Raw genomic sequence first — 14592 nt, 5'->3', positions numbered from 1 at the left:
CCAGCTTGTTAGCATGGGAATCCTGCCTTCATTGAAGTCTTTGGATTAATGAGTTCAGACAGACAGATGTGAGACTCCATGTGTGGGGGAAGGGGTTTCTCGTCAGAGGGCCCTGGAGTGTTCTTGGTGGCAAGAGCAGCTTTATTCCCTGAAAAATACGGGGTGGTGATGGAGCAACTGTGAAGGAAGGCTGGCAAAATGAAAGGAAAAATATAAATATTGCAGGTATCTTTGTGCTGGGAAGTAATGCGCAGCAGCTACTCTGAGTCCATCCAAGAAAACCCTGTGCTTTCTTTATGTTCACTGTTTAAATCTGAAGCTAAAATGAGTTCCCAACATCTCAATGCAGTAATGTTACCAATGCATCGTTGCTAATGGAAGTGATCTGAGTTTCCCATGAGCCATCACTTCAGGAGAACTGATTTCTTTGGGGTAGAAGATTTTATAAAACACCAGATCTGTCATAGCAAATCCATCAAGATTATCCCCTGCACACTAACTTTCCTCCTATGCTATCAAAAATAAATAATACAAAATAAATTCTAAACATCTTCATCAAGCACTTATAAATTAGGGGATACCCTGTGGGGCACAAGTCACAGTATGTGCATTTTACAATAAAATATTTACATATTCTGTGACATCTCTATATTACAGGAGAGTAGAATCTTGAATAGCATTTGGAATGCAATTGTGCACATAGAAAAGCAAATAGAAATGTTACATAGTATTTCATAGAACGCTTATAAAATTATTATGGGAATATAAAAATGCCTAACACTGATATCCTGAAATCCATGTAATGGATTTTTTTATACAGATTGCATAGTCCAATTTAATATTAATTACATTTTTATAATGCTGTATGTTGTAAATGCACATATGCACACGTACTGTTCCACAGAAACACGTGCTCTGTCATACTTACTAAAATGTATATGTCACACTTTCTATTTTGTGTTGTATGTTAATGTTAAAAGCAAGAAAGTAGAGGCGTATTTTCAGTCTAAATGCATAACACTGGGAATGGATAAATAGGAACAGATGTGATGTAGAAGGAATTTTATTCTGGAGGGCTGTCATAACAGAATTAAGCTATCCAGCTGACTTCATATTCGATGGTAGAAACTTTCAGCAGTGGGTGGTGTATGAGCACAGAGGCACACCAGTTTAGAGCTCAGTGAGTAGTTCTCAAATATAGCCAGAGTAAAGCCTGGTGAAAGATTTAGAAATAATAAGCAGCAGCTGATGCAAAAAAAAAATGCTGGGTGGACATAATGTGTCACAATAGCCCATCACATTGAGATAATGTACAGCTGCAATGACGTCAACTGCCCTATCGAGAGTCCTGTGATGGGGTCTTGGAATAATGCAACTGAATAAAAATAATCAAAAAGGCTCTGTTAGCATACGCAGTGTGGTGATAGGCTGGGGACTTTAGAGTACTCTCTTGAGGTGTGTGACCTCTGCCAAGAACATGGATATTCTTGGGTTTGGGGATGAATAACTCCTGATGCATTCAGTTAACAGTATCTTTCAAAATTTCCCATGGAGCAGGCCCTGCAGCTACAAGGCCAGAAAAATACATCTTGCATCATCAGCATAATGGTAATATTCTGTCCTGTCTTTAGGAATAATCTAAGAGACTTCGTATTTACAACATGGGAAATGGGAAAGGAAGAGAGCCTTGAAGGGTGCCACATTTCAAATTCCTTTACTCTGACACATAATTACCCAGCAGAACCAGTTGTCTCCCGTTTTTCAGAGAGCTGGAAAAGGAGGGATGCTCTTACGGGTAAGACCTTGGGAGATACAAGCTCAGTAGCTGGCTCTGAGAGAGCTCTTTTAGTGTGCCCTTGAGCAAGTGCTTCAAGTGGCTGCTATTTGGTACCCCTTCTTTACAAGAGGACTACTATTTCTGGTCTTCTAATTGTCTTGATATTTCTAGGCCCTTGGGGATGTGACTGGGTTGCAGCAAAACACCTATAAAGTGTCAAACACACGATGTTCTAATGCTATTTGGACCCGTGTGCACTACCAAGCTGCAAATAATGAACAGTGAATAAGGCTACTGGAGAACAGCTTTAGAAACACCAGTCACTTCCTCTGGTTGCTAAAATGAAATACTATGGATTAGAAATCTTATTTATTTAAACATTCCAGGAAAATCTAACCAATACTAAACCTTTTTATGGACAGAACAGGTAATGACACCTATAATTTATGCTGCCCTTCAATTTAATTCCGGAGTTTTTCCGTTTTCCTAGAAACTTGCAAAACTGAGTAGCATTATTTGCTTCAGGCTGAATTTTTGGGCTATTTTCTTGGAAAGTTTCTGAGTATTAAGGAAACAATCTAGTGTTTTGATCACTGTGAAATGCTAACACCTGTTTCCTTTGGAAGCTTTCAAGCAGAAGCTTGAAATGTATTGCAGAAGGGCAGAGAAAGAGGAGGTTCCCTTTCATTATTTCCCTGAAATGTTATTCCACTTGAGCTGGTTTTTCTCTCTGCAAGATGCCTGGTGCGCATCCAGTTTTCACTGCAGATGCTCCAGCACTCTGACCAAGCCATACACGTGCCAGCATCAGTGTTTTGCACACTGAACATTCACCGTCCCAAGGGAATAGCACTAAATCAGGACTTTGTAATTGCTCATCCAAGTTGCTGGTGCTATGGAGATGTATCTGCCTGCAGAGGCAGTGAGCAAAAGGAAGGAAATTCCTTCTTCCATTCATGTTCTTACTAATCTCCCTACTCTAAGCAGACATCAGAAAAAAAATCTCAGCAGCAGCAAAGAAGGAAGACAGGAGTTTTGCAGGGGAGGCACCTGGGGGGTGGGGAACTGAGAGGAAGGGGACAGGGGTGAGGATGAGGTTGAGGGAATGACAACTCATGGGTCTGGCGAAGGGGGAAATGGGGCAGCAGACTGGCAGCTGACAGATGAAAGAGAAGATGGAGAAGGCCTGGATGGGACAGGAAGAGGCTGGGCAAAAACCTCTAGAATCTGGAGCTGAGCTCAAGAATCCCAAATCTCAGCAGCTGTTTGCTGTCCAAAATGTTGCTCTTAAACCCTCTTTTAATGGGAAAGCTTTACAGAGGATGCGTCTGTAGGAGTTTACTAGGAGTAAAACTAATGGGGCTTATCTTGCCAGCAGCCTTCCATGTTTCTCAAACTCTCTGATCTAGAGATTTGAAAAGACTCTTTCCAATTTGGGTGCACACTTAAATGTGCACTTCCAGGAAGAGCAAACAACCTAAATGATGACTGCCTATCCATGGCACATGGCCACGGGTTCCAAAAGTCCATTTAGGTCACTTCTGGAGTTTGGAAGAATCTTGACCTTTCTAGAAGAGACTCACTTTGGATATAAGGCCGTTTTATAGCACTCATAGTCTTTCTAAAACTTACAAAACTTTGCCTGGCAGCAGCCACATATTTCTTAGACTTCTGAAGTAGCAGATGAAGTGAACTTGTATGTTAAGCATGAGCAAGACGGAGCCGAGTTTAGCGTACCTAGCTTCAGCCACATTTTGGTCAGGCAATTTTCTGATCAGAAAATTATGAGACCATGAATTTTCAGGTTTGCTTGAATCAAAACCTGTTCAACTGATTTTGCTTCAGCTTCCCAGACTGCTGGTGGAGACAGACCGTGCAGATCTGAAACTCCAAGGGAGCTTGAGATAAATGAGCAATGCAGGAGACAAGCTTGAACAAAAGCCACGCCATAGTTAACAAGAAGAACTGTTACAACACACACAGTATGGTGTAGCACAAATGCAAAGTGTAGTGCAGGGGCAAACACACCTATGCTGAATGGGAATATGCTCAGAAGGAAGGTATGGTGGTGTAATTAATCATCTACCACTCACAGACAGGCAAATCATCAGAAGATGACAAAGAAACGGGGCCAGGACATCACTTTCAGTCACCAACACAGGAAAAGGGAGCTGGGACACATGGCATAGAGAAGAAAAGAAACATCTCCTGCAGTCCCATGCAAAACTTGTACCAAACCACAGGGGACAAATAGGAACTCCTGAGTCTTAACCCATCCTGTGCCTCTGGCAACTCTGCATCCTCACTCTCTATTCAGGTCTCTCAATTGCTCAAGAAAGGCACAAGTATTTATGTTAAAAAGGTTCACACAGAAAATGCTCCACTTAGAAATTATTCCAGCCAAAAATGTTGGTTGCAGCCCTCCATGGACACAGAAGTATTCCTGAGGCAAATCTCCTCTTGTTTTGGATTATTTACTATCAGTGTGTCAGTGGCAAGAGCCTGGTCTGGGCTTCTACTGCACAAGAGGGAAGAGAGGAGCAAGAAAAGTTCTTGTCCCGAGCGCTTCTGGGCCACGACAGACCCGCCAGGAGCGACTGGCAGCCGTCTCAGAGCAGCAGCTATCCCTAGAGGATCTCAGCGGTGTTGAGGGTCATTAGAGCCATGCACGTGCCGCAGAGGCAGCCTGCGCCCTTCTCTCTTGCTGGTGCAAGGGCAGGACCTGGAGATGCTGTGGGCTCATGGCAGGGCTGCCGTTGGAGGCTGCGTCTGGAGCACTGCATCACCGCTAGCGCATGGGCTGTTCTGCGTACCCCGCGGAAACTGCGAAGGCTTGATCAGCAGCTTCCCCCAAAGGACTGGCAGCTCCTCTAACCCTGTACCTGCTGCACACAGTGAGTACACACTGAAATGACTTGTGAGTCATGTGAAATATAAGATCTTGCCCTTTCTGAGCAAAATGCCTCTCCATCTCAGCCGTATATGCTGCTAAAGATCTTTTTCTTGAGTCTCCGTGATTGGTATTCACGGAGTGAAAGAGAGGGGAGTGGTCTGGGCTGTCAGCACGAAGGAGCAGCAGGACCTGGGCTGCAGCGAGAGGTGTTCAAAAACCTGAATGCTAACATCTCCTACAGCACTTCCCTGAAACAATACGCTGGATAGTATAAGAGGAGCCCTGCTAGTATTTTACAGACCAGCCTGTTAAATGGGTGACCACGCTATCAATCTAATCCATGACTCTGTCTGAGGACCACTTTCTGATACGTTTCTATCCACATGTTCTAGAGTGCCTTTTATATGACTGACATGGACTAATAGTTTGGTAGATTATCAGAGCAAGCAGACAACAATTGAGAAAATTATTGGTGCCTATTAATATGAGAGCGCTAACTATTATGCTAATTGTGTATTCACAGAAGAGCCAGAGGGCAAATATATGGTACTTTCACATAACAAAGTGTTTCAGCTGATGTTATTACTGATTATATTCTAAATTCATACTTTTCAGAACACTTGTGCTTTTTTACTTATATGCTTGACAGCAAATTTCTAAAAATATATTTGGTGATGCATCCTAGCACCAACTGTGCAGGGTCTGCAGTAATTTGCTATCCTAAAGAGTCATTGTCAGGTTGGACAACCCAGCTCAGTGTGGCAGGATTTTTAGGAACGGTAATGTCATTTCATTAACATGTGCCCTAGTGCTTTGTTTTTTTAAGGACACTGCTGACCACACACAAATGCACACACACAGTTATGAATGCTGCATTGCCCCTGTAGAAATATGTCTATCATATTTCTGCTAACTGTGACATTTTGTGTCACTCATGGGTGCTGGTACCTGGCTCTGTATAACTGAGACACCAAGCTCCTCGTTTTTCTTGCTGTTTTCTCCTGCCGCATATAATCACAAGATATGTAGGAGCAGCTTATTTTCTCTCCTGTTACCAGAATATTGCTATTTCTGGCATCTTAACATCTAGATGTTGTAAGGGAAGACTAGACAAAGCAGTCTTGTCCTAAGCTGCCGTGGTGGGATACCAGTATAGCGTCCTCTTCTCCAGAGCTGGGATATGGAGAAAGACCTTCATTCTCCAGCAATGAGGTGAGTTAAATAATGGCTGTCTCCTGCAGACATTTCTGTAGCACTTTTCTAAAATTCTCCAGTGAAAATCTCCAGGCACCTGCGGGAACAGCCTCAGAAAACACAGGATTTTTGCTTTACATTGACATGTCAAAGAAACCTGCTCTGGAGTGCTTAAAGGTAAAGACCAAGTAAGGAGAGCAGTCCTGAGAGAACAAAATACACCTGCAGAAAAGTCTTTCCACCCTACATGAGTTTTTTTCTGAGGCTACAATAAGCTGAAAAGAGTTGACCTCTCTCCTAACAAGCAATCAAGGATGTTCAAGTGCTACTGGTAGATGCACCTACTTGCTGATCATGCTGTTGAATTTTTTACCCGACATGATTTGTCATGATTGAAAAAAGAAGTAAAGAAAAGAAGTCTGACATAAAATTGCTATTAAAAAGTATGTGTTTGGGTGGGGGGGGGGGGGGCAACACATTCTTCTCTTTCCCTGAGATCACAGCAATTAATTCACAAGGGTCTTTTAAATCCCACAGCAGCTTAGTCAGAACGAGAGTGAGAATTTTTAGCCATTTCTGCTGAGATGTGCTTTAAAAAGAGAAATGATGTTTCATGGGATACTTTGGCAGTTCTAAAAAAATATGCTCACCTCATTGCAAGACTGATGAAGTTTAAGTACCATTAGCAATAACCATCTCTGAATACATTCTAAGGATGCTACTGTTATTACCATTGAAAACTCAGCAGTCCTGCTGTAGCAGCATAAAAATTAAACTGATGAGCTGCAACTTAAGTATTTAACAATAAGATATCAAGCGAACTATTCAAATATGCTGCAGCTTAGCAATTCATAGCTGTAACTAATGGAGAATGCAACAAGAAGTATGAGAGAGATTAGTGAGAAGCATGCAGTGTGAACGCTGGGGAGGGCATAATGGATGGCAGAAGAAATGAGGCGGCGAAGACAGATAATTTCTGAAGGGACAAGACGTTTTAGTAGCTCTGAAATTGACAGGTAGTAAAGCATTAAATGTCTGACCCAAACCAACTGGAGTTGATAATACAGTAGTAGTAGCAGCCAATTTTTCTGTTACACTCTAGCGGTTAAGGTGCTTGGCCAGGAAGATGACTGTTTTCAGACCAGTGCAGCTTTTTTCTTCCTTTGTGTAGTCGGGAATGTAGGAGTTACAGGAACAAGAAGGAAGGAAGAGCGGCTCCAGAAATGAGCGCTTAGACACTCATCTTCGGCATAACAGGTTAGTGACTGGTACCTTCCGTGGGGAAATAACAGCCTATGTTCAGTTCCCTCCTTGGAGTCATTCAGACACCTATCTCCTGCCTACCTCGTGTCCTAGGGCTAGGACTTCTCTGGGAATAAAGTGTTGTTGATATTTTTCATTGCCTCCAGGCTATTTTTCCTGGTTTCACATAGGCAAATAACCATGAGCGAAATCAGAGTCAAGCTGTTCAAATTTAGCCAAAAGGATTTGCAGTCATATTTGCTTATTTGATCATCTCGTGGAACCCCCAAACTGATGGATGTTATGGCTTTGACTGACAGGTGGGAACAAATAGAGCTTCATACCAAGATTAAAAAAAAAAAAGGCTCAGACACATGTATTAGCTGGCACTGACGCTCCTGAAGCTCCTTTTTCTGAGCCAATAAAAACTATAATACAAAAGTGAAATGCAGAGGAGTTTGTTACAGTATATTTGTCATAAAACTGAGTGAATTACAGCAATACTTGCAGAAAAATACTGTACCAAGAATGGCACATAAATATCACTTTTAAAATGCAAATATCGATCATGAATCTGTCTTAGAAGAATATAACTTTTTTTTACATTTTTACTCAGTAAAGGCCTTAAAAGGTAGGGCTATATCAAAATTATTTGTATATAGGTAATAAATAGTATTTGGTGGTGTTACTTTAGTCTCCAAGGCAGAAGCAAGGGGTGGCTATTCCTCTAGCCTGAAGAACCTCTCTGTGTAATAATGAGCACAATTCTCATGTTTTTCTTCAACATCAATGTATTCGATATAGACACAAATTGAACTTTAAAGAGGATTTTGCAGACAATTTATACTGGTGTTTGTAGCTGTTTTTGCAGGAGGAGAATTTGCACAGAAATAAAAAGTCTATTAACATCCTTAAGTACAATTGCCCAAGAGAGAAAAAGGATAGAGAAGAGGAGGATGCCATTCAAAATTATGACAATCACTGTAAAAATTGTTCTTTCTCTAAGTTCCATAACAACCATCAGTTGGTATAAAAGTGAATCTGTTCTTTATTACAATTCTTTTCCTCCAATTTGTGTCCAAGTTGGCTTGCTGAGATAAACTGGTGGGCTTCTGGCATGAACATTTCCCCTTTGGAAGCTAAAGAGAAAAAAAAAAAGAGATTAATTAAAAAAAAAAGAAATAATTTTTAAATTACTTTAGCATTACAGAACAAAAATGAGAAAAGAGGAAGTTATATTTCAGCCCTACCAGTTTCAACAGTGCCTCCCTAATTTGAAATTGCAGTCGTTCTATGAACTTGAGTCACATTTGATTTTTTTTGCTTGACCTTTTGTACAAAGAGGCAGGTGTGAGGGAATATTCAGTCCCCTATGAACATGTTATACTAATGAACACAAGTCTTGTGAAGGGAAGGCAAGGGTGAGGGGATGCTATAAGCCCTACGAAGTTATTTTCCATTCCCTTGCTTCCCATCCAGAGAGTGTTCAGTGCTTTTCAGCAAGTGTTTGGCTGATACAATCTATCCTATTGTGATTTTCAATTTACAGTGCAAGTGATTGACTGATGTTGCTAGTTAATGTAGTGAACATGTGTGGTGGGTTGACCCTGGCTGGGGGCCAGGTGCCCACCAGAGCCGCTCTATCACTCCCCTCATTCGCCAGACAGGGGAGAAAAGGCATAACGAAACGCTTGTGGGTCAAGATAAGGACAGGGAGAGATCACTCACTAATTATCGTCACGAGCAAAACAGACCAAACTTAGAGAGGGAATTCATCTCATTTATTACTAGGCAAAACAGAGTAGAGCAATGAGAAAATAAAATCAACTCTTAAAACACCTCCCCCCACCCCTCCCATCTTCCCGGGCTCAACTTCACTCCCGGCTTCAACCTTCCCCCCCTCAGTGGCACAGGGGGATGGGGAATGGGGGTTACGGTCAGTTCATCTCACGGTGTTTCTGCCGCTTCTTCATCCTCAGGGGGAGGACTCCTCTCATCGTTCCCCTGCTCCAGCATGGAGTCCCTCTCACGGGGTGCAGACCTTCAGGAGAAAACTGCTCCAGTGTGGGGTCCCCCACGGGGTCACAAGTCCTGCCAGCAAACCTGCTCTGGCATGGGCTCCTCTCTCCACGGATCCACAGGTCCTGCCAGGAACTTGCTCCAGCGTGGGCTTCCCACGGGCCGCAGCCTCCTTCAGGTGCCTCCACCTGCTCCGGCGTGGGGTCCTCCACGGGCTGCAGGTGGAATCTCTACACCCCCTCATCCTTCCTCCGTGGGCTGCAGGGGGACAGCCTGCTTCACCATGGTCTCCACCACAGGCTGCAGGGGGATCTCTGCTCTGGTGTCTGGAGCACCTCCTGCCCCTCCTTCTGCACTGACCTTGGTGTCTGCAGAGTTTCTTACATCTTCTCACTCCTCTCTCCGGCTGCAAAAGCTCTCTCTCCCTAAGTGTTTTTCTTCTTCTTAAATATGTTATCACAGAGGCGCTGATTGGCTTGGCCTTGGCCAGTGGCGGGCCCGTCTTAGAGCCGGCTGGCATTGGCTCTGTCAGACACAGGGGGAGCTTCTAGCAGCTTCTCACAGAAGCCACCCCTGTAGCCCCCCCGCTACCAAAACCCTGCCACGCAAACCCAACACAACATGTTTCTGTATATGTTTCATCTGTGTGGTTTAGGCTGTGCTGAAATCGTATCAATTTGCAGTGTTAACTGCTATACAGCATAAATAAGGCCAGCACGGAAATTTGAATTGGGAACTAAATGAAAGGAGGCAGAGATAATTCCAGCTGTCACTATCAATATTTCCAAATGCTTTTTTTTAATGCATACTTCTCCCCTTTTAAATACTAGTTTGGGGCTACATATGGATAAAACAGGGAACCATTTTTGACTCGCATTTTGCTCCCCCAGGTACCACTGAGGCAGACGAACGGCTGTGCACACAGACCACGACCAGCGCTGCCCACATTCGGACTTGCACAGAAGGCACACGCTGCCTGCCCTGCAAGAAACACCTGTAACTTGCCCAAAGGGTTGTGTGCTACTGATATTACAGATAAAGTTATTACCAATATACAAACAGCTTCTCCTTCAGCACTTCGTGACTTTCCAACTCATAGTTTAGGGGCCCTTAGTGCAGCCTCCCTGTGGGGACAGAGCAGCTGAGAGGGCACAAAGCTGGGATGGAAATCTTTTGTCAGATGCCAACAAATAGCCAGGATTTGGTAGAAGATTTTTTTTTTTTTAACATAATATTTCATTTATATTGGCAGAAAAAGATTGTGGCATTAACACCACCCAGTGTGTGCAGACACATTTACCTGTAAACAGACCAGAAGGTTCAGCTAAATATTCCTTCCTCCCTAGATGAGGTGGGGATGTAGAGGCAAAGCAAGTGGCTGGAACATGCTGTTAGGCTGAAGGTCTGCAGGAAAAAGCATCTCCTCTGTTCTTGTCATCTCTATTTGTTTTAATCTTGGAGACAGAACACAACAATGCATGTTTCACAGGCATCCCTAGCCTGTCCAGTGTAGCCGCACTTGCTGCATGTTTCTCTTTAGCACACTGAATGATTTTACATGTCCACATCCTAAAATATGCAGGGAATAGCTCCCTCCCCTGCAAAATAGAAGGTATTGCTGCAAGCTATAGAGGACCAACGTTGTACCTATTCCTTAAGTGTTAAAGGGAAAATCAGCCGATTTAACTGGATTGCTGTGGTAAATTGCACTTGCTGATCCATTTGTACAGTATTTCCTATATTTAGAGCATGTAATTTGTGAATTACAGTCAGACAATTAGGTTTTAAATTCATTTACAAATATAATAAGTCTTTAAGAAACATAACAGAAACAGCTCATTAAGGAAATTCTTCCCTAAGAATAAATAAACTATGCGTCTCTCAGACTTCTCTTCTTTGATTAGAGGGCTTTCACATTCTTCCAACAAAAAGAAGATAAAAGAAGCATCTGTGTCATAGTGAGCATGTATATAGCATAATAGTGTAATAATACAAATACTGAAAGAACTGCAGATGTTTGGTCAGTTCATCTATCATAATATCTTGTCTCAAAAAATATTTGATGTCACAAAATTACAGAACGGTAGGGGTTGGAAGGGACCTCTAGAGATCATCTAATCCAAACCCTCTGCTAAAGCAGGATCACCTAGAGCAGGTTGCACAGGATCGCGTCCAGGTGAGTTTTGATGTGGCCTCACCAGGGCAGAGTAGAGGGGGAGGATAACCTCCCTCGACCTGCTGGCCACACTCTTCTTAATGCACCCCAGGATACCACTGGCCTCCTTCACCATGCGGGCACATTGCTGGATCACGGAGAGCTTCTTGTCCACCAGGACTCCCAGGCCCCTTCTCCACAGTGCTGCTTCCCAGCAGGTCAACCCCTAACCTGTACTGGTGCTTGGGGTTGTTCTTCCCCAGGTGCAGGACCCTACACTTGCCCTTGCTGAACTCCATTCCTCTCCGCTCAACTCTCCAGCCTGTCCAGGTCTCGCTGAAGGGCAGCGCAGCCTTCTGGTGTGTCGGCCACTCCTCCCAGTTTTGTATTGTCAGCAAACTTGCTGAGGGTACACTCTGTCCCCTTGAACAGGTTACTGATATAAGATCAGACCCAGTACTGACCCCTGGGGCACACCACTAGCTACAGGCCTCCATCTAGACTCTGTGCCACTTACCTCAACCCTCTGAGCTCTGCCATTCAGCCAGTTCTCCATCCACCTCACTGTCCCCTCATCTAACCCACAGTTCCTAAGCTTGCCTATGAGGATGTTATGGGAGACAGTGTCAAAAGCCTTGCTGAAGTCAAGGTAAACAACATCTACTGCTCTCCTCTCAACCACCCAGCCAGTCATGCCATCATAGAAGGCTATCAGATTGGTCAGGCATGATTTCCCATTGATGAATCCATGTTGACCACCCCTGATAATCTTTTCCTCCACATGCTTATTGATGACTCCCAGAATGAGCTGTTCCATCACCTTTCCAGGGACGGAGGTGAGGCTGACTGGCCTGTAGTTTCCTGGGTTGTCCTCTTTGCCCTTTTTGAAGACCAGAGGGACATTGGCTTTCGTCCAGTCCTCAGGCATCTCTCCTGATCTCCATGGCCTTTCAAAGATGATTGAGAGCAGCCTAGCAATAACATCTGCCAGCTCCCTCAGCACTCGTGGGTGCATCCCATCAGGGCTCATGGATTTGTGGATGTCCAGTTTGCCTAGATGTTCTTTAACTCTATCCTCCTCAGCCAAGGGTAGGTGTTCCTTTCTCCAGACTTTCTCTCTTACCTCCAGGGTCTGGGATTCCTGAGGGGCAGCCTTAGCAGCAAAGACCAAAGCAAAGAAGGCATTCAGTATCTCTGTATCCTCCGTCACCAGGGCACCCACCTCATTCAGCAGCAGGCCCACATTTTCCCTAGTCTTCCTTTTGCTGCTGAATTCTAACACATCATGTGTTTGCAAAAAAAAGTATGAAATAGTTTAACAGATTATGCATCTTCTGTAAGAAGTATGGCCTACAAAGTAAATTAATGGGTTTACCAAAGATGAGGAGTGTTTTAGATAATATTTTCTGCTAGCATTTGCTTAACTGGTGTTTGGAAATATCCATACTAATTGGGACCCCTGGGTGCAACAGCTATACAAATAATAAATATAATGTGAGCATTGATCAAAGTCCCCCTCTTCCCCTAGTGTGAAGATTGGAAGTATGAAATTACAAGAAATGCTAGAATGGATTTCAAAAAAAATTGAAATAATGTCTACAATAATAAACTTCTATGTTGTTATCCAGCACTTTTGTAAAGGTATTTTTATGCTCAGCAAAAGGTGCCAAGGCAGATTCAGGCCAGCAGCTGAGAGGAGGTTATTTCCAGAGGTTTGCCAGTCAGAATACAACGATTCTTTTTCTATCTGTCCCTTAGGTCACAACATATTTCCACATCTGTTTTTTTAAGGTACATCTGATCTTGGGCTGCTGTTGATGTTAATAAACATAACATTAAGAGTCACTTTGTCCTCCCACAGGCATTGATTACACTGTAAGTAGCCCACAGCTAAACTCAGGTCCCCAGCATGTGGTCTGGGGTGGCCAAGAAACTTAACCTAAAACCTTAAACTTACCTAAAACTATTCTAGTTCAGTTGTATTCTTGATCCAGGCTTAGTCCCTCATATCAGAGACCTCCCCAGAACTACAAATTTAAATGAGAAATCTATAATCTTGAGGATACTCCACTGATCTCTGGGGAAGTTTTGCCATTAACTTCAAATAACACCAGGATTAAGGTCCTAAACAGCTAGAGCCCTGGTGTAAATGGGCAGGTACAGCTGTGCGGCATGAAAACCTGCTCACCCCAGAATGCAAATGGTCCCCTTCTGGTGTAGACACTTGGATTTGAAAACTGAACAAAGAAGTTTATATGTTGACCTTAGTTAGAAATTGATATGATATTATAAGTTTGCCAGATCCCATGTATTTTGCAGTCCCACAGTTGTAGAACAGACTATTAACTTTGCTATATAGCACCTACTGAAGGGTCCATTATTTTTACTCCCACTAACATATTTCTTTTGATTCTGAAAGTATGGTTGTAAAGAAGCATTCCTCTACCTTTAGAAATTTCAGTGTTGGCTCTCAAAACATCCTTGTCAGAGTTATACAAGTGGGAATTGAGTCTGCTTTATTGAAAACAGTTAATAAATGCCAATTTCAGACTCTTTCGCTTGATTTTCTAAAGAGAATCTTCAGAGTGTTTATACACATCATTCTCAACATATGCTTAGTAACAAATAATGTGCAACCTACTAGTACTAAAAAAGTAGATCCAGACATATGCTATTTTAATAAGAAGCCATTGAAACCGTCTGTCAAATATGAATGTCAATCATTTTCCAGCATCCGATCTGCAAAATACCAAGGCATGTTTAGAGCAAAAGCAAACTGCTAAGCTTCTCAGTTTTGACCATGACATATGGCAGAAAAGTCCTTGTGAAATCCTCACTCTTGCGATTGGTAAAACATATACATTTATGGAGAAGTTGGCAGAAGAAAACCAACTACGTTAAGAACAATAAAAAGATAGTGATGAGCTAACAGGTTTAATCGCTATTCTCATTTCCATGAGAAGTGGCTACTAGGCAGGTGCAGGATATAAAGCACTTTAGGTCTCCACCTGTCACTGCTGACATGTAACATTCTCTGACTTTACTTCCTGATGAATCTTTCCAGGTGACAAAGATGCAATAGGAATAAAGATCAGATCACAGTCATTAGCAAATTATTACTGGAATAACAGAAGTAAACATGACAGAATTAGTAACATGGAGTTCTTGATGCACTTTTCTTTGTTTCCTTTTCTTTTTTTCATCCAGCAAATATTTTAAAACCCACAATTACTTTTTGGTGTTGTTGGTACTATTTTGGTGGGTTGCACATCATATTTCCGGAGTCTAATTTGTTGGTCACAATAAAGGGCA

The sequence above is a fragment of the Grus americana genome, chromosome 1, assembly GCF_028858705.1.
Source record: "Grus americana isolate bGruAme1 chromosome 1, bGruAme1.mat, whole genome shotgun sequence".
Lineage (NCBI taxonomy): Eukaryota > Metazoa > Chordata > Aves > Gruiformes > Gruidae > Grus > Grus americana.
The sequence above is the reverse complement of the archived record's forward strand: the minus strand, read 5'-3'. Positions refer to the sequence as shown.